This window comes from Trachemys scripta, chromosome 11, assembly GCF_013100865.1.
Source record: "Trachemys scripta elegans isolate TJP31775 chromosome 11, CAS_Tse_1.0, whole genome shotgun sequence".
In the NCBI taxonomy this organism is placed as follows: domain Eukaryota; kingdom Metazoa; phylum Chordata; order Testudines; family Emydidae; genus Trachemys; species Trachemys scripta.
The window spans coordinates 32,656,498-32,681,843 of NC_048308.1; the positions used below are offsets into that span (position 1 = coordinate 32,656,498).

The following is a 25,346-nucleotide window of genomic DNA, read 5'->3' on the forward strand; positions in this document are numbered from 1 at the left end:
GGGATTTATTTTTATTTTTCATTATTAGTATTGTCTTGTTTGGGATACAAGAGAACAAATGAAAAATCAACACATGGTAAAACTGACCCTTTCTTATTAAGAGTGCAAATAGCTAATCTAAATAATAATCGAACCTCCAACAACTCTTTATTGAAAGAACATTATCGAAGTGGTTTGGCCTAAAACTAGACCAAACTGGCTTTGTTTTGGTGTTCATGCCAGCCTGATTCCACTCTGCATGCTGACTCCCTCATTCTTGTGTGAAATACAGAAGATTCTTGCTTTCTGAAACTGTTGGAGGACAGAACTTTTATACGCACAGAAATGAAAAAGTAAAACAGATCTGGTGGGTGATGAATCATGCAACTGAAGATCTGCAACTGTGGAGAAACTCAACTCCTTACATTTGTTCTAGCTGGGAGGCCTAATAGATTAATTTCTATTGTAAGGGTGCCATTTTGCAACTACTGTGCAGGACATAATTCTCCCCCACTTTTTTTTTTAAACAAGCATGGCGTTGAAACTGATATATGTATGAATGCCACATAATTACCTGGAATCAAGACAGTGGAATTCATTATTTCATCAGTTAACAAGAAGCAATGTGAAAAGATTCATTTGTTTAGATTTATTGTTTACTTTGTTTAGATTTGTATCAAGCCTGATCTCCTAAATGAAAGCTGCAATAAGTCATTTTATCATAACAGAATCTAAAGCCTGACCCCTGTTTACAGAGTAATTATGAAGTGAGAATATTTCTACTTCCTTTTTATAGAACACCAGAGAGTAGCCCTTCTGGTGGTCTATTGTATGTAGGGCATCTACAGGTTTGGGAGCTGAAGGTTGGTTCCCTGCTCTTCACTGCTTTCTAGTGGATGAAGTATGTTAGTCCTGCCCAAGTGTTTAAAAGTTTCCTTCACTGGTTAATCTATTCGGGCTGCCAAGTTGGCAGCCAAGTTGACAGTGTTTGAACCGATGTACATGAGTTCCATTCCCTCTACCTGGTGACTGTGCTTTCTGCACATACGTGGGTACAGCTAACGAGAAGGAGATACCTTTAAACATGTTGTTATTTTAAAGAACACAATCCAGCTGAATGCAGGCAGGAATGGGCTCTTCCCCAAATGGGGTGTCGCACTAGCCTGGAGCTGAAGTACCTCTCCGTTTCAGTGGAGCTGGTTGGGGAGGGAGTTCAAAGAGTATGGGCAAAGAGTTCTGCATATTGGAGGCAGAGCTCATTTGAATGATCTCCTTCCATAACCCCCCACAAGACTCCACAGTTTCAATCTGTGGATAGGATTACAAGGAAATAAAGGAAAACTAAGAAAAATATTAAACAAAGCTTATTACAAAGTAGAGTCCCCCACCATGTGTTTTTAATAGACTAAAGAAACCTGCACATTTATATAGAAGTCTACAGTCCTTCGCAGTGTTACTGCTTACCAACCTACTTTCTAGCTGATCAAAATACTTCTTGGACTGGGTTGTGGGACATTAGTGGGGAAGGACTTTTGTGATAGGATAAACTTTCTGCTAATTGGGTTTTCTTCCCAGAAAACCAGGATCAGCTTTTGTGTGGCCAAGGAAATAAGCAGAGCTCCATCCAGACACTAATATATTCTCAAGCTACTCCATCCATCCGAGAAATTTGTAAAAAATGTTTTGGACTCATTACCCTTGAACATCATCGCTATTAACTAGTGTATTCCTGATGGTTTCTATTAGCAGGAAATATCATCATATACAAATGCTGTAATGGAAGCATTTGTCAAGCTATATCACTTAACAGTAGAGCTCTAAATAAGGGGCAAAGAAATATTCAGAAAAAAATTAACCCAAGGATTTAGCATTATAGTGCCATATTATTAAAATAACAATACTGTGTATTTTACATCCTCTATTGTCTAGAGATTTATCAAAGAAGACATGGTATGTATATTCTCTAATTAATTATAAGCAGAGCTGATAGTGATGCCTACAGTTAAGATTCTATAGGTTGACTAACTAAGTCCTGCTTTCAGGTTCTTATAACTTTGCCATACTTTAACTGTGGGGTCTGAAATTTCTCATGCTATGATCTGTTTCAGGCTGAATATTTTTGGAAAGTTTCAGCAAAAATGTTTCATCCCTTTCTGAGAATTATGTTAGGGGAAAAGACAGAAAAACGGAGTATTGGCAAAATTAACTATTTCTTGTTAGAACTATAGCGTCACCATGCTTTGGGGAAGGAATCTGGAAGCAGGGGGGATAGTCCCAGCACAGGGAGGTGCGTTTTGCTGGCCCATGAAAAATCCAACCTGATTTGATTGAGTTAGAAACCTCTGAAAGTTGCAATTTGCCCTTTGTTGCTGAACATGTGTCCAGTAAAGCGTTTCAGAGGTTGGCTGCTAAAGTCTCCAAACATTCTATTTGGACTGAATATGCTCCAGCTCTACTGACCTTCATCTGCACTCATCATGCTCTTGCCCCATGAAGCTCCTACATACCAGCTGCACTGAGCATAATTCTAGGCCTCCTGCGTGGTAGGCACAGAGAGAGAGAGCTCCAGACACAAAATAAACACTGCAGCAGCAATCTTCCCCCCCCCCCCCCCCCCATGCTCCATTTGGCCTAAGGGAAGGTGTTCAGGGCTAGGAGCCAGGAGGCATCCTTCCACTGACTTCTGTTAATAATTCTGTGCATTTCACAGTGCTGATTATGGAGCAAGCTCTCTGACCCCTCTTTTCAGAATCAGGCAAGTGCCATTCCCCCATTTTACAGATGGGGTAGCTGAGCGTTTGCTTAACGTCACTTTTGGCTGAGCTGACAATAGAAGTTTGTCTCTAAATTATCAAGCTAGAGTCTAGTCCACTTAGGCACACTACTTTTCAGGCTGAATATGCCAAATCTATATGCTTGGCTGTATGGATGATAACTATTAGACCATAATTCAGAACGAGGAAAAGAATCCTGATTCCTAACATATCCCTCCTGCCAAATATTTGTAAGCCATTCACAAAGTGTGTGTTACATGCCTTTTTAATGGCTGGTCCACACAGAGGATAACAGCCTACTACTGCTACCAGTTTCACTTTTAGCTCAAACAGTACAGGACTGTGCTACGGGTCTAAAGGTCCTGGATTATAACAATGCTAATGAGCCAAGTGAGGGGTCAATACGGTTCCACATGATGGAATTTCTGTTTTTTCAGTTTGCGTTTTTAAAATATATAGAGAGTGACAAAGTTCTTCCTCTATCTTGGTGGGTCCTGAGCTTATTGGTGGATTTTCTTGCCTCAGAGATTCACCATGTGGATTGGTGAACAGCCCAGAGACCTTCCCCTCTGGAAGAACCAACAGTCCAGGTCAATTGGGAGGTTTGGGGGGAACCCGGGCCCACCCTCTACTCCGGGTTCCAGCCCAGGGCCCTGTGGACTGCAGTGGTCTATAGTGCCTCCTGTAACAGCTGCATGACAGCTACAACTCCCTGGGCTACTTCCCCATGGCCTCCTCCAAACACCTTCCTTATTCTCACCACAGGACCTTCCTCCTGGTGTCTGATAACGCTTGTGCTCCTCAGTCCTCCAGCAGCACACCCACACTCTCAGCTCCTTGCACCTCTTGCTCCCAGCTCCTCACACTCACACCACAAACTGAAGTGAGCTCCTTTTAAAACCCAGGTGCCCTGATTAGCCTGCCTTAATTGATTCTAGCAGCTTCTTAATTGGCTCCAGGTATCCTAATTAGCCTGCCTGCCTTAACTGGTTCTAGCAGGTTCCTGATTACTCTAGTGCAGCCCCTGCTCTGGTCACTCAGGGAACAGAAAACTACTCATCAAGTGACCAGTATATTTGCCCTCTACCAGACTCCTGTACCCCACTGGTCTGGGTCTGTCGCTATATATATATATATATATATATACACATACACACATATACACACACACAAGAATTACATTAAAATTACATTTTTATGGTCAACACTCAGATGTTGGGAAACTCTATTATTAAAAGTCTCTGCAACTGTAATTCATCTCCCCATGTACAGTTTGGCAGTCTTGCCTGATATCACATAAAAAGCCTGTGGCTGAGGCAGGAAATAGAACCCAGCTCTCCAAGGTCCCAGTGTGGTGCCTTAAATACAAATAACATCCACTCTCTTGCAGCCTTTTACCTTATTCATCATACATCTTGTGCACTAAATAAGGCAAGGGTCCTATGCAACAAAAAGTATGTGATCATGTAATTAAGATTCTGTCATAATGCAAACACAAAAGAGCGAATTAAAGGTTAATGGGCAAACTTAATCCTGGCACCTCCTAACTTTTGAGTACTTAACTTTGAAACCTAAACTCTCTTGTAGTGTAAGGTTGTTATTTTTTTAAGTAACTGCCTATGTAAAAGATACAAAGAAATTACATTTAAAAGGTATTTAGGCTGCAAAGTGAATGCTTGTGTGCATGGGTATGTTATATTCATCCCACACAAAATGGATGGTTAGAAATGGCGGTGAGCCATCCATAGACCATCTTTATAGTTTTCATAGTGCATTTCACTCAAGAATCTCAATGGCTTTTAGAGCCTCTAATTCATTAACCCTTACAACACCCCTGTGAAGTAGATATTATTCATTCATTTTACAGATTGGAAACTAAAACAGGAAGAGAATAACTGACTTGCCCAAAGTCACACAGCAGATAGTGGCCAAACCAGGAATAGGACCTGGAAGTTCTTCCAACTCATGGTGCCATGCTTCAACCAATACAACACAACCCCTCCCACACACAAATGTGAAGATAAAAGCTCTAGCCCTGTTACCCATTTTGTACTCTATTTACACTGTTGTTTAGACTGCAGGGTTGTTGGGTTTTTTTTTTAGGCATTGATGTTTTGCAATTTTTAAACAATTCAGAACTTCTGAAATGTTCCTTCCCCTCCGGCTGTGAGTTGGCTACTCAGAAAAATGGCAAAGGGTAGAATGTGCTGGCGGCTGCTGTCAGTTTGATTGGCAGAATTTTGAGTGGTGGGTGTTTGTATCTGATGCACAAAAACTAAGGGCTTGACAATTTAACTTATTTGCAAAGATAAAGCAAAATTGAACATTAGTTATGGTTCAGTTTGGAAAAGTTTGCTAGAAAATAGACAACAGTACTGTCACAAACTCCTCACCTTTGTTTTGTCCTTGGTGCCCTGTCTGCACTCAACTGGACACCTCCGTGACCATCAGATTGTAGCTGCAAACACAGTCATTATCATCCTACTCCCTCCTTTCCTCTGAAAGCCCTTGATACTCCAAAACAAACAAAAAAGACACACTTTCTTGTCCTTTGAGTACTTGAGACACACAATCCTTTTTGGATAACATTTTTTTTGCAGACAATGTGTGTCATAAAATTACCCCCATCACTTATGTCTCAATGCACATCATATATATTTATAAGAAGAAAAAGGAAAATCATGCACAAGGGAAATGTGAAATATAAAAATAAATGGTTTAAATAACTGAACAGAAGGATACCATAGCTTGATTCAGATTTAAATCTTCCTAGGATTTTCTTTCAAAAACAAAGCTGGTTTCCTCACACAGGTTGGAACCCTAAAATCCAGCCCACACAGAACATTCATAGTCTTTTGAAAGAAGTCCTAAAGCAAGGACTCTTTGCAGTCTTTGCTTGTTTTTCTATCTTTGGACTGTTTCACAGTTATTAATTAATTATTAATTATTATTATTATTAGAGTGTCGTAGTTGTTCATATGCTTTAAAGGAAAACTAAACAGGTTGCTGCCCTGAAGAGCTTACAGTGTAAGACTAATGAGTAACTGTACTCATATGAGTAGTTCTACTATGTACAATGGGGCCATCAAATGCATCAGTGTTTACAACATCAAACTGAAAAATGCCATAGTGAGGAATGGAGAAGAGAGTCAGAAGGAGTTATAGATATGGGAAAAATGAGGGCACCAAAGTACTAAGAGCAGAGGAAATAAGATTTGTTTTTAAAAAGTAGCTACCAAGAAATGTACATAATATTATCTTTCATTAAGAGATGCTTTTGTAACACATTTTATGAGTTCCATGCAGGATTATATAGATTTTTAAATACAGTTGTTCTCCATGAGTTCTTAGAAAAGACTACATCACCAGAATGTGAAGGTTGCATGGCTAAGGAATCAATAGTCAGGATATGCCACAGTTAAAGTTGAATATACATGATGTGAACTGAAGTCTTTATATGATTAAAGCTGTGAATGTTTTAGTGAAGTCATAATCACATTCACTTTGAGATTATTCACAACTCTTTTTCCTTGCCACAGATGTTTGAGTGAGCACATTTCTGTTCATAAGAATGTTTCAGAAACTCTTGTGAATACTTGTGAAAATGTGTGTTGTGCAAAGATATGTGCCTGAAGTGTCCCCATGGCTGTCTTGAAATTGCTTTGTGGAGTTGTGAGTGACAAGGAAAGATGGGAGGTTTTGGATGAGTAACAGGAAAAAGAGGGAAATCCATAAATGGGCAGGCATAACAGCAGTGAGGAGGTTCAGAAAGCGTTTGGGGTGTAGTACTGTGATGGGTTGGATCACAGAAACCCCCTTGGGGCTGCCAACAGATGTGCCAAGACTACTTCTGCCCCTGCTTTCCCTAGCAGCTTGGGACTCCAGCACCCTGTCTTGTTGAGTCAGACATGCCAGTCTGCTTCAACACAGACCCAGGGTCTGAACCACATTTCCCAAAGCTGCAGACTTAACTGAAAGCAACTTAAGAAGTGTTCCTGTCTTTAACACTCAGATGCCCACCTCCCAATGGGGTCCAAACCCCAAATAAACCGTTTCACCCTGTATAAAGCTTATACAGGGTAAACTCATAAATTGTTTGCCCTCTATAACACTGATAGAGAGATATGCACAGCTGTTTGCCCCCTCCCCCAGGTATTAATACATACTCTGGGTTAATTAATAAGTAAAAAGTGATTTTATTAAATACAGAAAGTAGGATTTAAGTGGTTCCAAGTAGTAACAGACAGAACAAAATGAATTACCAAGCAAAATAAAATAGAACACAGAAGTCTATGTCTAATACAGTAAGAAAACGAAATACAGATAAAATCTCACCCTCAGAGATATTTCAATAAGCTTCTATCACAGACTGGACACCTTCCTAGTCTGGGCACAATCCTTTCCCCTGGTACAGCCCTTGTTCCAGCTCAGGTGGTAGCTAGGGGATTTCTCATAATGGCCGCCCCATTCGTTCTGTTCCACCCACTTATATATATTTTGCGTTAGGCGGGAATCCTTTGTCCCTCTGGGTTCCCACCCCTCCTTCTCAATGGAAAAACACCAGGTTAAAGATGGATTCCAGTTCAGGTGACATGATCACATATCTCTGTAAGACTTCATTACCCACTTGCCAGCACACCTGTATACAGCAAGACTTACAAGTAAAACTGAGCCATCCACAGTCAATTGTCCTGGTTAATGGGAGCCATCAAGATTCCAAACCACCATTAATGGCCCACACTTTACATAATTACAATAGGCTCTCAGAGTTATATTTCATATTTCTAGTTTCAGATACAAGAGTGATACATTTATACAAATAGGATGATCACACTCAGTAGATTATAAGCTTTGTAATGAGACCTTTTGCATGAAGCATATTTTAGTTACATTATATTCACACTCATCAGCATACTTTCATAAAATCATATGGAGTGCAACATCACAAGTACAACCACCAGGAGAAGTGGCAGCAGGGTTCACAGAATCATAGGACTGGAAAGGAGCTCGAGAGGTCATCTAGTCCAGTCCCCTGCACTCATGGCAGGACTAAGTATTACCTAGACCAGGGGTCGGCAACCTACGGCACGCGTGCCAAACACGGCACGTAAGCCAATTTTGAATGGCACACAGCTGCCTGCCGCGGTTCCGACCCCCAGCCACACTTAGCCCCCCCGCCACCGCTCTCCCCTGCTGGGGCAGGAGGCAGAAGCTTCGTCCTGCAGAGCCAAGCTCTTCCCTCCCCCGCTTTTTCCCCCAGCCATGGTGCAGCCTGTTTTCCTGCCCCTCCTCCTCTCCTTCCCTGCGCCTGCTCGCTGCTCCGCAAAAGCCCCGCAGCCCCGCTCTCCCAGCCTGAGCTCCAGCCAGCGCACGGCAACCCCGCGGCCCATTGCTAAAGCCGGCCCCGGGTAAAGGAGGCAGAAAAGAGGTAGGGATGAGGCTTTGGGGAAGGGGGTGGAACAGGATATATCCCTTCCAGCCCCGCGTCATGAGCCGCTCAGGGCAGAGGGCAGGGGGCTGGGAGCACCCCCACGAGCCGAGCACCCCAGCCTTCTGCCCTGCACCCCCCACACACCCCAGCCCTCTGCCCTCCCCGCCAACACCAGGACCTCTGCCCTGACCTCTGAAGGCCCCCACACCCCCAGCCTTCTGCCCTGCACCCCCCACACCCCTCCAGCCCTCTGCTCTGACCTCTTAAGCCTCCCACAACCCAGCCTTATGCCCAGCACACCCCCACACCCCTAGCCCTCTGCCCTGACCTCTGAAGCCCCCCACACCCTCAGCCTTCTGCCCTGCACCTCCACACACCCCCAGCCCTCTGCCCTGACCTCTGAAGCCCCCCACACTTCCAGCCTTCTGCCCTGCACCTCCACAAACCCCCAGCCCTCTGCCTGACCTCTGATGCCCCCCAACACCCACCCTTCTGGGGGCGTGGGGGGCTTCAGAGGTCAGGCCCCACTCAGCCCGCTGCTGGCCTAGGTGAACAGAAAGCCAGGCTGGCAGTGAGCTGAGCAGGCTGGTGGCGTAAGATCAGCATTTTAATTTAATTTTAAATGACGCTTCTTAAATATTTTGAAAACCTTGTTTACTTTACATACAACAATAGTTTAGTTATATAATATATAGACTTATAGCGAGAGACCTTCTAAAAAACGTTAAAATGCATTACTGGCACGCGAAACCTTAAATTAAAGTAAATAAATGAAGACTTGGCACACCGCTTCTGAAAGGTTGCCTACCCCTGACCTAGACTATCCCTGACAGGTGTTTGTCTAACCTGAACTTAAAAATCTCCAATAATGGAAATTCCACATCCTCCCTAGGCAATTTATTCCAGGGCTCAACCACACTGACTGTTAGGAACTTTTTCCTAATGTCCAACCTAAACCTCCCTTGCTGCAATTTAAGCCCATTGCTTCTTATCCTATCCGCAGAGGTTAAGAAAAACAATTTTTCTCCCTCCTCCTTGTAACAACCTTTTACATACTTGAAAACTGTTATCATGTCCCCTCTCAGTCTTCTCTTTTCCAGACTAAACAAACCTAATTTTTTCAATCTTCCCTTATAGGTCATGTTTTCTAGACCTTCAATCATTTTTGTCACTCTTCTCTTGACTCTCTCCAATTTATCCACATCCTTCCTGAAATGTGGCATCCAGAACTGGACACAATACTCCAGTTGTGGCCTAATCAGCGCAGAGTAGAGCAGAAGAATTACTTCTTCTGTCTTTCTTACAACACTCCTGCTAATACATCCCAGAATGATGTTCACTTTTTTTGCAACAGCATTACACTGTTGATTCATATTTTGCTTGTAGTCCACTATGACCCCCAAGTCCCTTTCCACAGTACTCCTTCCTAGGCAGTCATTTCCCATTTTGTATGTGTGCAACTGATTACTCCTTCCTAAGTGGAGTACTTTGCATTTGTCCTTATTGAATTTCATCCTATTTACTTCAGACAATTTCTCCAGTTTGTCCAGATCATTTTGAATTTTCATCCTATCCTCCAAAGCACTTGCAACCCTTTCCAACTTTGTATCATCTGCAAACTGTATAAGTGTACTCTCTATGCCATTATCTAAATCATTGATGATGATATAGAACAGAACCAGACCCAGAACTGCTCCCTGCAGGACCCCACTCGTTATACCCTTTCAGCATGAATGTGAACCACTGACAAGTATTCTCTGGGAACAGTTTTCCAACCAGTTTTGCACCCACCTTATAGTAGCTCCATCTAGGTTGTATTTCCCTAGTTTGTTTATGAGAAAGTCATGCGAGACAGTATCAAAAGCCTTACTAAAGTCAACATATACCACATCTACCGCTTTCCCCCTATCCACAAGGCTAGTTACCTTGTCAAAGAAAGCTATCAGATTGGTTTGACACGATTTGTTCTTGACAAGTCCATATTGACTGTTATATCCCAGATGGGTTCCACTGTGGCGCGGTAGGTGACAACTAGGGTTGTGCAGTTGCTGAGTTTTGTTTTCCTGTATTTAAGGAAGTACTTTTCGTGTATTTGGATGGTTCATTCTTTTTCTACTTCTCTAGTGGAATGTTCTTGTTTGGTGAAGGCAGTTTTAAGTGTTAAGGTGTATATCCTGGAATTAATGGAGTATTTTCTGTGATATCTGAGTGGCTGTCTGCAGATAACAGATTTCTTGGTATTTCTGGAGTAGTTACTGGATCTGTAGAGGTAAATATAGTGATCTGTGGATTTCTTGTATGTAGTTATCTGTAGGGTTTCATCTTTGAAACGGATCATGGTGTCCAGGAAGTTGATGCTGGTGTGGGAGTGTTTTAGAGAATTTGATGGATGGGTGGTAGTTGTTGAAGTTGTAATGGAAATCTCTGAGGGAATTTAGGTCATCTGTCTAGAGGATAAAAATATAATTCAGGTATCTCAGGTATATCATTGGTTTTGTGCTGCATTTTTCCAGAAATTCTTCCCCAACGTGGTCCATGAAGAGGACATATTAGGGAGCTTTTGGGCAAAGTGTTTGTTATTAAATGTAAAATTATGGGTGAAGATGAAATAGGTGAGTTTGGTGATTGTTTGGGGTAGATAGCTGAGCTTGTCCATTGATTTGTAGATATTTGAGGCAGGCAGCAATGCTGTCATGGTGAGGGGAGTTGGTTTATAAGGAAGTGATATCCATGGTGGCCAGGATGGTGTTCTGAGGGAGGTTGTTAATGTTGCAGAATTTCTGGAGGAAGTCAGTTGAAGATTACGATAACATCCCCCTTGTCCCCTGGTTTGATCACTATCTGTTGGTTTGGATTTCACTATCTGGTGGTATAGCTATTCTCTCACATAGAAGACAAAAACACATCTGCCATTGACAAACACTTTTCACAAAGTGATATCTGACCTCTTATTCCTTTTCCTCAGAGAAAGCCTGCATAAACCTTCAAAAGACAAGCCTAGGAACTTAAATTCATAACTCTGCTGGACACTAAAAATCATCAATTTAATAGAGACACTGGTTTTATGGCTTATTACAACAATTTGTAACACAATCTGCTACTTACTAACCCTACTTTGTCCTATGACTTCAGAGGTGGTAACTGCCCACCTCTGGCCTTTGCTGAGATACAAAAAGTTTGGTTAATTTTTTCATAGATTTTAAGTCCAGAAAGGACCATTATGATAATCTAGTTTGACCTCCTGCATAACACAGGCCACAGGACCTCACCCAACAATTTCTGCATCAAGTCCTTAACTTCTGAGAGCTATAGCATGTTTTAGAAGGATATCCAGTCTTGATTTTAAAAACTTCAGGAGATGGAGAATCTACTGCATGTACAAGTAAATTATACCAATGGTTAATTACTCTCACAGCCAAAAATTTGTGCTTCTTTGTTTAGCTTCAACTTTCAAACATTGGATCTTGCTTTGCCATTTTCTGCTGGATTATAGAGCCACCTACTATCAGAAATCCAATCCCCATGCAGGTACTTGTAGACTGTGATCAAGTCACTTTTTACTCTTCATTTGGGTAAATTAAACAGATTAAGATTAAGTCTCTCACTACAAGGTCATTTTTCCATATCTTGAATAATTCTTGTAGCTCTTCTCTCAGTTGAAAAATTGGAAAAAAATATCTTTTGGAAACATGTATTCCATTTTTTCTTTTATATTTTATCTCCAACTTAATTTCCTTGTGTTATCAAAAAGGAACAGGAAAAGCTCTTGTTACAGAATATTTCAGACTGGCAATAAGCCATATAATTTCTTTTTGAACAATTTGTACTTTGAAACCATATCTGAAATACATGTAAACATTGAAGCTCGTCAGCATCCAGACCACCTTTTGCTGAGAGTGTCATGCCCTGATCAACAAAAACAAATTTCACTTTCCATATGAATTCCATACAGATTTCAGATTTGTGGACTAAGAATGAATTTCAAAAACCCCAACATTTTGAATAAGCATAATTTATCTGTTTCAGACCAACCACAATATCTGGTAATGAAAAAAATGATATTTTACTTACTTGTCAAAAAACACTCACCTGAGTGATTCAGATTTTGCAAGCCTGATCTATATGCACACTTATGTATGCACGTATATATAGCATTCTAGTTTGTTTCAAAACTTGGGCCCCAATCCTACAACCAAATGCATGCTTAACTCGAAGCATATGAGTAGTCCTTCTGAAGTCAATGGAATTACATATACTTTTAAAGTTTCGCATATAGAATCATAGCGTTAGAAGGCACCCCAAGAGTCATCTAGTCTAACCCCCGGCTAAGATGCAGGATTTGTTGTATAAAAAACATCCAAGACAGATGGCAATCCAGCCTCCTTTTGAAAACCACCCGTGAAGGAGTGTCTACGACCTCCCTAGGCAGTCTGTTCCATTGTCCTACTGTTCTTACAGTTAGGAAAGTTTCCCCTGAGATTTAATCTAAATCTGCTATGTTGTGGTTTGAACCCTTTGCCTCTTGTTCTGCTCTCTGTGACAAGACAAACAACTTTTCTCCAACTTTTTATGGCAGCCTTTAAAGTATTTGAAGACTGCTATCACGTCCCTCCTTAATCTTCTTTTTTCCGAACTAAACATACCCAGTTCCTGCAGCCTTTGCTCAAATGGCTTGCATTCCATTCCTTTGATCATCTTTGTCACTTGACTCTGGATCCTTTCCAGTTTCTCTACATCCTTTCTATACATTTGTGACCAAAACTGGATACAGTATTCCAGCTGAGGCCTAACCAGTGCCGAATAGAGCAGTACTATTACCTCCCGTGACTTGCATGTTATGCCTCTGTTAATGCAACCTAAAACTTTGCTTTTTTTGCAACAGAGTCACACTGTTGACTCATGTTGAGGTTGTGATTCACCACAACTCCCAGATCCTTCTTAACAGTACTGCTGTTTGGTTTTTCTTCCCTAAGTGTAGGATCTTACATTTGTCTTTGTTGAATTTCATTTTGTTGTCTATAGCCCAGTTCTCCAGTTTATCAACATAAGAACATAAGAATGGCCACACTGCGTCAGACCAAAGGTCCATCCAGCCCAGTATCCTGTCTACTGATAGTGGCCAATGCCAGGTGCCCCAGAGGGAGTGAACCTAACAGGTAATGATCTCTCTTCTGCCATCCATCTCCAAACTCTGACAAACAGAGGCCAGGGACACCATTCCTTACCCATCATGGCTAATAGCTATTAATGGACATAACCTCCATGAATGTATCTAGTTCTCTTTTAAACCCTGTTATAGTCCTAGCCTTCACAACCTCCTCAGGCAAGGAGTTCCACAGGTTGACTGTGTGCTGTGTGAAAAAGAACTTCCTTTTATTTGTTTTAAACCTGCTGCCCATTAATTTCATTTGGTGGCCCCTAGTTCTTATATTATGGGAGCAAGTAAATAACATTTCCTTATTCACTTTCTCCACACCACTCATGATTTTATATACCTCTATCATATCCCCCCTTAGACTCCTCTTTTCCAAGCTGAAAAGTCCTAGCCTCTTTAATCTCTCCTCATATGGGACCCATTCCAAACCCCTAATCATTTTAGTTGCCCTTCTCTGAACCTTTTCTAATGCCAGTATATCTTTTTTGAGATGAGGAGACCACATCTGTATGCAGTATTCAAGATGTGGGAGTACCATGGATTTATATAAGGGCAATATGATATTCTCCATCTTTTTCTCTATCCCTTTTTGAATTTTGCTGTATCCTTCAGTGTTGGCAACCCTCCTCCAGCTTTTTGTCCTATATCCAGCTCATTAATAAAAATGTTAAACAACACAGGACCCAGAACAGATTCCTGTGGAACCCCACTTGATGCCTCCCTTCAATATGACATCATTCCGTTGGTAGTTACCCTTTGTTTGCAGTTGTTTAACCAATTCTGTGTCCACTTAATAGTAGTTCCACCAAGCCCACATTTCTCCAGCTTACTTATGAGAATGTCATGTGGGACTGTGTCAAAAGACTTGGTAAAGTCCAGGTATATTATGTCCGCAGTATTCTGCCTATCCACCAAACCAGTCACCCTGTCAAAAAAGGAAATCAAGCTGATTTGGCATGATTTGTAATTAGTAAATCTATGCTGGCTGTTAGTCATTGGCTATCCCTTGATATGAGGCTGATGTCTGCCAGGGGGAAAAACGTCATTGATGAGACTTACGATGACTGAGGAGTACAATCCATGCTCTACAGGTTTTTCCACGTATATGACAGATGGTTGTTTGTAGAGAGCACAACTGCTAGCCAGGATGCTGTACAGTTTCCTTCCTCCTCTGCTGTTTGTCAGCCTCTTGAGCAAGGTGACTCTCTTCAAAATAGGCTGAGGCTTGATGTATGATGCAATGCCATTGCAGTCTATTGCCAGCCAGCTCTTCCCAATTCGTGGGGTCAATGCCTCCCTTCTTAAGATATACTTTCAGGGTGTCCTTGTAGCATTTCCTCTGTCTCCTGTGAGTTCTCTTACCAGGATTAAGTTGAAAAAAAGAAGACTTGCTTCAGAAGATGAGTATCAGTTATCTTCACACAATGGCCAGCCCAGCAAAGTTGAGGTTTCATAATTCTTGCCTCAGTACTGATGATGTTAGCTGCAGAGAGAAAGCTGGCACTGCTGTAATGATCTTCCCATCTGGTACGGACAACCTTCCTAAGGCAGTGCTGGTGGTACAATTCCAGATGCTTAAGATGTCTTCAGTATGTCACCCAGGTCTCACACCCATAAAGAAGAGTGAGGATGACTACTGCATTGTAGACCAGGATCTTAGTTTCCAACCGCAGATCTCTGTCAATAAAGACACAATGAAGCAACTTTCCAAAGGACGCACTGGCACAACGGATCCTACGTTTGATCTCCACATCAAAATTGGCTGTCTGGGAGAAGTGGCTACCGAGGTAAAAGAAATGATTAATGTTTTCCAGGAATTCATCACCAATGACAATTGGTTTGAGAAGGGGGCCAACTTGTGCTGGGGCAGGCTGGTGGAGCAACTTAATCTTCCCAATGTTGAGGGAAAGTCTCAGGCTATTATAGGCACCTGAGAAAAGATCTAGGGTGGATTGTAAGTCAGCCTTGGTTTGCGTGAGGATAGCACAGTCATCAGCATATTGATGGTCAGTAATAACAGTCCTGGTGACCTTAGTTTTAGAATGAAGATACTGCAGGTTGAAGAGCTGGCCATCCATGTGATATTCAATCTCAATTCCAGAAGAAAGGCAGTCACAATTAAGAATCAAAATCATTGCAAGATAGATGGAAAAAAGGATTGGGGCAATAAAACAGCCCTGTTTAACACCAGTATGGATGGTGAACAGGTTAATCTGCAACCCATTACAGAGGACTGGATGGCTGCTAGTGATGAACCCTTCATCTCCGGGTATTTGCAACTTGAACATTTGCTCTAATAGCTTCCCAAGTATTGAGGTCAGGTGATAGGCGATTGGTGAACGCTGGGATCAGGAAGTCTATCCTTCAGCCCATCCCGTCCCTTCTGCCTGAGGCCCCACCCCTCCCGCCAGAGCCCAGAACCCCCCTCCAACTCTCTCTCCCTCCCCCACCCCAGCCTGCACAAACACTCTTAACTCCAGAGTGCTAGGAGGGAGGCCGGGCGGCATGCCCCCTCCAGCCCTGGAGCGCTGGGCGGGTGGCCAGGTGCCAGATGGGTGGCAAGTGCCAGGTGGGCAACTGCCAGCCCCCTTTGACTTCTTTTCTTCCTAATTGATCTTTCCATGGGACCTTGATTATTATTTCTCTGAGTTGGTTGAAATCTGCCTTTCAGAAGTCCAGTGTCCTTTTTTTCCTGTTCTCATGTCCTCCTTTCCTTAGGATCTTGAATTCTATCAGATCATGATCACTTCCTACCAAGTTTCCGACCAAGTTCACATTCACAGCTAATTCATCCCTGATGGTCAACACCAGATCCAAAATGGATGACCCTTTAGTTGTTTCCTCAACTTTCTGAATCAGAAAGTTGTCCCCTACACACGCTAAGAACTTGCAGGACATATTATGTTTTGCTGTAATAGTCTTCCAACAGAAATCCAGAATTTAGCCCCTTCCTCTTGACTTCATTGCTTGAGCTTACATAAGTCCTAGTTTAAAGCTCTCCTTATTAAGTTAGCCAGATGATGTCCAAAGATGCTCTTCCCAGTATTTGATAGATGGAGCCTATCCCAGTATAGAAGTCCTGGAACTTCTTTCCTGGAATATCAGCTTGTTGTCATAGAAGTCAAGGCTGTCTCACCAACACCACCTATGTAGCCACACATTTACTTCCATGATTCAACAGTCCCTTCCCGGGCCTTTTCCTTCAGCAGGGAGGATGGACGAGAATACTACTTGAGCCCCAGATTCTTTTATCTTTCTTCCCAGAGCCACATAGTCTGCAGTGATCCACTCAAGGTCATTCTTGGCAGTATCATTGGTGCCCATGTTGATAAGTAGGAAGGGGTAGCAGTCCAAGGGGCTTGATGAGTCTCAGCAGAATCCGTCACACCTTGAATTCTAGCTCCAGGCAAGCAGCACATTTCTCAGGATTCCTGGTCCAGATGGCAGATGATGACTCTGCCCCATTTAGGAGGGAGTCCACAACCACCACTACCCTTCTCTTCCCATCCCTAGGACAATGCATCCCATGCCTTCCGGTCAATGGGGTCTCCCTCTGATCCCTTCCTTCAGATGACTCTTCCAAGGCATTCTCAGCAAAACTACCTGTGCAGACAGCCTGAAAGCAATTGCTTACCTCTATCTGTGTTGGGGGTATATTGGTTCTCCTTCTTCTTCTGGAGGTCACATGCTGACAATTTTCTTCCGTATTCTTCAGTCCCCCCTGCACTGCCCTGTCTGATTCTTCAATACGCTGTGGCCACAAATCAATCCTGACTTCTTTCCAGGAAGTCTTCATTTTCCCTGATGCAATGCAGGTCGTTACTTGGGCCTCCAATACAAAGACCAGCTTGCACTTCATCCAGGCAAAGTCGCTTCTGTCCTCTGGGAGAAAGATAAACATGGCACATCCTGTGCAGGTCACCACAGCTGATCCCTCACTATCTATGTTTTCTTCCTTGTAATGTATCAAGAGCCTCTTCAGATGATGTATTTACGGTTCCCAGAAGCCTGAAAGGCAAAAACTCTGTCTTGCCTAAGTGTTTTCAGGATCAAGGCCTAAATCACTCTATTTCATTATGAGACGGTATGAAAGAAAATTGCACAATAAGTATCTTTAAAAATAGCCCAGTCAGGTAGTAAAAGGTGCTATGCTTGCAAAGATTTCCAGATAGACATTTTAATTGCATTAAGTTGTGACTAAGAAATGAGGCTGGTCCTGCAGTGAATACATTATGTAAATACTATCAATTTAAGCAGAAAAATATATAAATTTAATGGAAATAAAGAAATCCTTTAACTTGTCCCTATGAAGAGTCCCTTCAATATCATTCTGAGCTGCTAAAAAGGTTTCATTTCAAAATGTAAAAAATTGATATGGAAGACAATCAGAAAATAATGTAAGAATCAGTTCTGCATTATTGGTGGGGAGGAATTAGGGCCCTAATGACTTAATCCGTTCAAGTCACTGGGAGTTCTGATGCTGATTTCCAGGGGAACAGGATCAAGCCCTCATTCAGTAATGCATTCAAGACAATGAAGTTAAGCATGTGCTTAAGTGCTATCGTGGATAAAGGTGGGCGTAACACAAGCTCAGGTGCTTTTCTGAAACAGGGCAGGGGCTGGATGACCTCATAATTCTTCTTCATCTCTAAATTCTATAATTTATTCTACATAATATTGAATAACTCTGGGTGGATGTTCTGGATGAAACAAATATAGGGCCAGATCCTGCAAACCCTATGCAGGAATTTTCTCTGTAGAAATCAGTAGGCGTTTTGCCTTCATATGGACTCCAATATCAGGCCCATAGTGTTATTTAATGGACATTAATTAGCTTCTATTGATATGCTTACTTTCCATAAATGATATAAGATGTGTTTGCAAGAAGAAAAATATTTTTTGTTTCCTTTCTGAATTCCACTTCCTGCCAATCTAAATGTTCTGCATAACACTGTGGGAAATGTGCTGTAAAGCATTGTTGCTCTTTAAACCTTGATAAAATTCTTAACTACGACAACATAATATGTTTTAGACAAATTACTGTCATCTTCAGTTGGAGAATTTGAAAAAAGCAGAGTGAAGTGTGTTTATTTTCATTAAACACATGCATCAGTATATTCTGGGCAAGCAAAAAGGATCGTTAATGTGGCTATTTTACAGTCAGCATACAGAGATTTTTTTTCTAGGACTTGTTCAGAAACTATAAACCTCAGAGGTGTCTGTTTCCTGCAATTTAATTAATTTTAATTTTATTACAAAGACTTTTTCAGACTCTCTCACTTCCCAAGTCAGTCTTCTTAAAAGACATATGGAAAAACCTCTCTTGTGCTTATTAATAACATAGCTAATTTGGAGCAAGCCTGTATAGGGAAAATATTCTTTCAGCACATACATATGGAACTAAATACTATAGAGGTTGGTTGTAGTTTCATTTTCTTAAACATTCTAGCTATTTAATAAGGAAATCATTTGAAAAAGAAATACCATCTGTAGTATTTGAACTTGTCTTTAGCATAAAATGTTTTAATGTTTTTACTCTATCTTTGACAACTGAAACAGACTTTACTGAGTACTAGTCCAAGTTCGCTTTGTAATAGAAAAGTAGTCACTCACTATGATCACTGTGTCTTTTTAGTATGCAGCCCGGAGGATTCAGAAAAAGATTACATTTACCATAATTAACATATATGTAAATGGAGATCATGGCTATGAATGATAAATTTTCATAGCAATTTAAACCTTGTTCAAATTAATCAACCATACAGACACTTGATTAATGAAAGGCAGCGTCACTTTAAAATGCAACATGTTAATATATATTACTGTTATCGCTGATCAAAGAATCTTTAAACATAAACCAATTAAAGCAAAGTTCAATCTACATTTTTACTGGTTTAATTCCTACATAATTATAAGAGTATGATAAAACATAAGCATTTTATTCTGCTTCATATTTATTTACTAAATTGACAGAAGCACAGAATCACACCAGTAGAATTTTGCTACTTCATTAATAGGATTGGATCAGAAAACTATAGGATTAACTTTTCAATCTAAACAAATACATAAAGGCTGATTACAAAGTAGGACAAAATACAGCCAATGCATTTTTCACATGTAAAACCTGAACCTTTCATTGTATTTCTCCCATTTTCAGTTCAGTAGTCAGTAGAACAGTTGCATAGATAAGGATTAAATGAGTAATAACAAGTAAGCTATTTACGAAAAGAGCCATTGTGGCATTTTACCAGGGACTACCTGTCTTCTAAGAATAGCAAGGACAGAGAGCTTTGTGGTAATACTGGATTCATTTAGGGGTCACTTTGGCTTTATGCAAATATTTTTATCTGTCTTACATATCAGCAGTACCTGGTGTCCACACATTGAGATTATATGTAAATGGTAAATATTACTCCAAGAAATAAGGCAAATTAGAAACAAATATGCATATTTGTTTGTTTTACCAAAGTAACAAAGCCATATTGTTGAATCTGGACCCCAATCCTAGAATTGGACTACTGCACCCACGCAGAGTACATTGTCCTCATTTGGGTCTGGATTTAAGTAAGGGCCCACTCACAGAAATCTGATTTCAAGGTTGAGGCCTAAGTGTGGAATAAACTGAATTTTCTACTAACAATAGAGATAGAGACCACACATATATCAGAATAGTCAAGATGTATATAATTCTCTGGGTCAAAATGAGTTTATAGTTCTAATTAATTTCTTTTTTAAGGCCTTTCAATGTCTTCCTAAAACACTGAAGTGTCTGTGTGTGTCCATACTGACAGATACATAGATATGCACCCATTCCCGGTAATATTCAACATGTGATAAATTATAGAGGCACACAGTAAATTACATTTATCTTGCATATTGGTGGCCTCTGTTCATTAATTCATTTATGTCAGGACTACTTCTACCACTCCAAACCACTGAACAATTTCAAAAAGTCGCCCTTAAAAAACCCTCAAATGCCTCAACCTGTCACCAAAAATATTTATTCCTCCCCAGAATTATGGAAATAGCTCCTTATAGAACTGCTGCAGGAGGCATAATTTAGAGACACTTTTAGGCTCCTCTAAATTATGCCAGAGGCTTTTTTCTGTCCCCAACCTACTCAGGCGTGAAGTAGAAAAGGTACACATCTTTTCAGTTGCTCACCTATTTTATTTCTCATTGTAAAAAACATTTTAAGAAGGATTTCTGTACCTTAGCCATTTTAGAGTCACCATTAATTTCATCCCCCATCTCATATATTAATAAACTTTTATTCTTTTTATTGTGCCTTTATTCCCAATATAGTAATACAAGCCATTTTTATTATTCCTCTTAATCCCTTTGGTTAGCATTAACTCATTTTAGGTTTTGAGGTTGTTGGGTTTTATTTAGGCTATTCTTATCTCTTTCCTGCAAGCTGTGAGTGACTCTGTATAAACTTCTTTGTTTGTTTCCCCAATTCCCACTACAGGTTACTATCTGTTTTTTGTTGTTGTTGTTTTGGGGGGTGGGGGGTGCCCAGGGAGTGGAAGGGAGAGAGATTTACATTTTTTGGTGCTGTCAGACTAGTACAAAAGACACTCATTTTAAAGAGTATTTTTAAAAGTGTTATATAGTAGAAAAACAAGCAGGGGGAAAGGGAAGAAAATGGTGATGTCTTAACAATGAGTCTCCATCACTCCTAGGTAATCGTTAATTTTCTCTTGTAATGGATTCTAATTTGCTTACTAATTGGGGAGCAGCAGCTTCTAGTAACTAGATATTATGGCTGCAACCTGATATCAGTCTTCTTTTGATGGAAACCAACAGTATCTATGGACTATTTTGACACTTGGCTACCTGTCAGCTAGCATTATTCTATTAATATCCAGTTTTACTAACCATGGCAGTAGTTGCAACCACTCTTAACGAAGAAGGTTTTGAAACAGAAATATTGACAACTGCTCACACAAGACTGGCCTAAACCATGAAGAGATGGCATTGACAACATACTGAAAAAGTGCACCCAAAGTGGTAGCAACATACATTTTTAATGTCTTTGTATGAGTAAAATGCAGTCTCCAAAAAATGTTCTCGACAAAATGGGGAATATGTGTCGATTTCTCAGGATCAACTTTTAGTAGATGGAGAAGTGAAGGGTCATTGGTCAAGCAGATTTTTTCTCCTGCACACAAACATTTGAAAGTCAGTGGGAGATTTCTGCAACCCTGGCTCTTCATTCCTTTCCATCAGCTGAGAGATGCTGTTGAAGCTTCATCCTTCCCCCATCTATTTTTGTATCTGAAAGCTGAAAATGATAGTGATATTTCCCCTATTTGTTTGTTATATTAGACCACACTATTAAAGACTTTTCATCTGAATGTGAGCTTCTGGCCACTAGTTGACACTGTATTTAAAGTTATCAATTTTAGAATCATAGAATCACAGAATATCAGGTTTGGAAGGGACCTCAGGAGGTCATCTAGTCCAACCCCCTGCTCAAAGCAGGACCAATTCGCAATTTTAATTTGTTAAAGCTGAGCTCTCTTAACCCAGCTACTGATACAGTGCCTTTATACTTCAGGTCAATCTCTGCAATGCATGAACTTTGAAGCATGTTTCCATTTGAGTTGGGGAAGAAACTACTATGTAAAGAGAAAGGTAAAGACTACTGATTTAGGCCATGTCTCCACTGCAGTTGAAACTATGTTTGCAACAACACAATGGATGCTAGCAGGATTCTGCCATACTGTGCCTCTCCACTGTGAGCAGGGATTATTTTCAAGTAACCCTGTTAGGAAACAATGCTATATAGACTACTTAGGGAATACCATGAGGGAAATTCAGAGATTGTGTGTAAATGACTGTGGTAGGTCCTAGCCGGGGCTCGACCCTTCCGGGCAGGAGGGGAGCCACACCGACTCACTACTGTGGGAACAAGCAGTCAGTTAGTCCCGAAACTCCGGCTCTTTGGTGCAGAGTCGGAGCAACCACAGTCAAAGCTCAAGAGCCCAGGCCCTGGATCAGGGCGGGGCAAACACAGTTAGCTCAGACCCTTGCTTGCAAGGGCTGAGCGGGCAACTAGTTCACCGCCCGGGCCCTGGATCAGGGCGGGGCAAACACAGTTAGCTCAGGCCCTTGTTGCAGGGGCTGAGCGAGCAAACAGTTCAAAGCCCAGGCCCTGGATCAGGGCGGGGCAAACACAGTTAGGCTCAGGTCCTTGTTTGCAGGGAGCTGAGCCAGCAAGCAGTTCAGAGCCCAGGCCCTGGATCAGGGCGGGGCAAACACAGGTAGGCTCAGGCCCTTGTTGCAGGGGCTGAGCGAGCAAATAGTTCAGAGCCCAGGCCCTAGATCAGGGCGGGGCAAACACAGTTAGGCTCAGGCCCTTGTTGCAGGGGTGAGCGAGCAAATAGTTCAAAGCCCAGGCTTCTGTAGCCGAGCGTTGGGTGAGGGGGAAGCCTGCCACCCGTGCGGAGGGTGGCAGGGGGGAACGCAGGCCCACCCACTCCACTGCGTTCCAGCCCGGGGCCCTAACAGCGGTTGCTGCCGCTGCTGGTCAGTGGGGTATCCAGACCGCAACACACTGACATAGGCTCACACTCAGTTGCAGCCGGACCGGGGTCGGCTACCCCCGGGCTACTTCCGTGATCCCCCTCACAGCCTACCTCGGTCGTTGCGCCGGGATCGGGCCAGTCCACCTGCATGGGTTCCTCTCTGCCCGGGCTCGGCGGCAAGTCTGGTAGCTCTGCCGGGAAGTCCGGCCAATGGTCCTCAGGCGGCTCCTCTGGATAGCAGCAGGGGCGAAGGGGTTCGGGTCCAGTCTCACCCTCAGGGTTAGTGGGGTTCGGTTCCCAGGGGTTCTCCCAGTAGCGGGCGTGAACAGGCTCCGGCGGCTCCTCCTCGTAGCGGGCCCGGGGTAGCTCAGGCCAGCTAGGGTCTTCGACGGTCTCCTGGCCGGGAGCTCCCGGCCGCACGTCTGCTCCCTGTGGTGGCTGGCCGCCGACTGAGCTCTGGCGGCCGGCCTTTATACTTCCTGTCCCGCCCCTTGACTTCCGGGGGGCGGGGACAGGGGGTGGTGGTCCCACCCACTCTGGTGCCGGCACGTGGGCTCCCTCTTCTGGGCAGGAGGGGAGCCACACCGACTCACTACAATGACACTCCCTTATACTCAGATTCCTTCATATCTACTTACATGCTATATACCACTGTCTAAAAGAGGGCAAAGACAGTCTAACATACACACTAAGAAGTGGAAGGAGAATGTAAATTAGAGTACTAATTTTCATTTCAATTGTTGAAAAGAAAATGCTTTTAAACCTTAGATTATTGGATATTTTTATTGTCTTTAAAAGAAAATTATAGGTTCTTAAAAATAAAGTTACATATTATATGGGAAAACAGGTATGAGAGTAATCAAGGACCCTGATCATAGCATACTTGCCATTACCCTCTGTGAAACTGACTCTTGAAATGGGCTGTGTTTGCATGTCCTCCTTGTTTAATCTGGAATCTCCAGTGTTGGAAATACTGAGTCAAATATAAAATTGATTAACAATATTGTGCCCTGTAACTACAATACAGAGTTCAAACAGGCCTATTGAAATGTATTTAAACATTTTAGTAAGGTGTTTTAGTACATGCAAGACAAATTAAACTACAAAGTTCCTGAAAATTTTACTGCTATTAACATCTATCCAGTCCAACACAAAGACGCTGACAACAACAGATATTATCTTAGGGCAAGTGTTAAAAGTACAATAATCTCAATGGTTGAAACATATTCTCCCCAATCAACCTAGAAACATTCATAATTATGACTATTTCTGGCAATTAGGAGAATATTTTAAGGTGTCTTTCTGAAAGTTTCTCCAATGCAATATGTTTACCTTTAAATGCTAGAATCTCTGCAGTAATCCTTTGGAGACTGTGGACATTTACTGTATGTCTTCTGATTCATTCATTTGACTTTCTGTAAAATAACAATCTGAGAGTTAAATAAAAAGGTTTTCCTTTTATATAGCTGTTTATATCCTTTAAATCTTATAATGCATAAATATAAAGAATTGGAGAATTGACTTATCTGGTAGTATTCATAGCTGATAATGCTGCTTTTCATCCTCAAAACTAGTAGAAATATCTTACACATCCTTATTCACAGTTCTTCTACACTGCATGGGCCACATTTTCAAGCTCTGGCCTCCATTTTTGTTGCCCCAATAATTGCAGTCACTCTTTTGGTTAGTTAGATGTCTGAGTACTTGTTATTTAGATATCCAATGTCTACAAAAGCGAGGGCAGAAAAATAGAGGTGCATAGACTCTCTCCAGCGTCTGTGAAACTTAGTCAAAAAAAGATACTGCAATCTTTTTGACAGTGCCCTCTCCCAGGAATCACAAGGAGAGGGTCATGGGCATGGCCCCTTGTGGCCTTTTCACTGCCCTCAGCACCCGCATAGATTATTTCAACCAATTACACAAATCAGATTAGTTCAAAACATATATTCCTTTTGTGGGGTCTGGTGTATGAACTCTTTCTACAGAGTGTAATACACTTCTTTGTCACTCAAGTTCATACCCACTCGGGTCCATATAACAGTCCTAATAGGTTTTCTTGCCCACTTTCAGGAAGCCCTGGCCCTGCTCCTGGGGCTGGGTTGTACTTCTATCAGTCCCTCTCCTTAGGATGGGAGGTATCAGCAGTCCTCCTTGGAGCTGGTTGTAATTTAGGCCAGTTGCAGGACCTTAGCCAGCTTCTCCTTCATCTGACTCTTTCCCCGCCCCAGACAGTCCCTAGGCTCAGAGGGTTCAGCAGGCAGCCTTCTCCTCCTGGTGTCTCTCCTGCTATGTGGGACTTAGGGGCAGTATATATACTGGTCCCCTTCCTTAAATCTCATACCACTTGGTAGGGAGAGAGGGGAGCTTTGTCCCATCCAAAACTCCTCGTCCCAGGCCCTTAAAGAAACAGTGATGAGATTTTCTCCCAAGCATCACTTATCACTGGGACCACTTCCTCTCTACCAGTATCTCCT

General features: G+C 41.9%; 1 long non-coding RNA gene across 1 annotated transcript; it reads right to left on the reverse strand.

Moving 5' to 3' along the window:
* Positions 1 to 20,848: 20,848 nt before the first annotated feature.
* On the reverse strand, positions 20,849 to 24,312 carry LOC117885028. Its single transcript, XR_004647697.1, has 3 exons — positions 24,205 to 24,312; positions 23,766 to 23,845; positions 20,849 to 21,626 (listed from the first exon to the last, which is right to left on the reverse strand). It is a non-coding gene; the product is annotated as an uncharacterized LOC117885028 (long non-coding RNA).
* Positions 24,313 to 25,346: the final 1,034 nt, after the last annotated feature.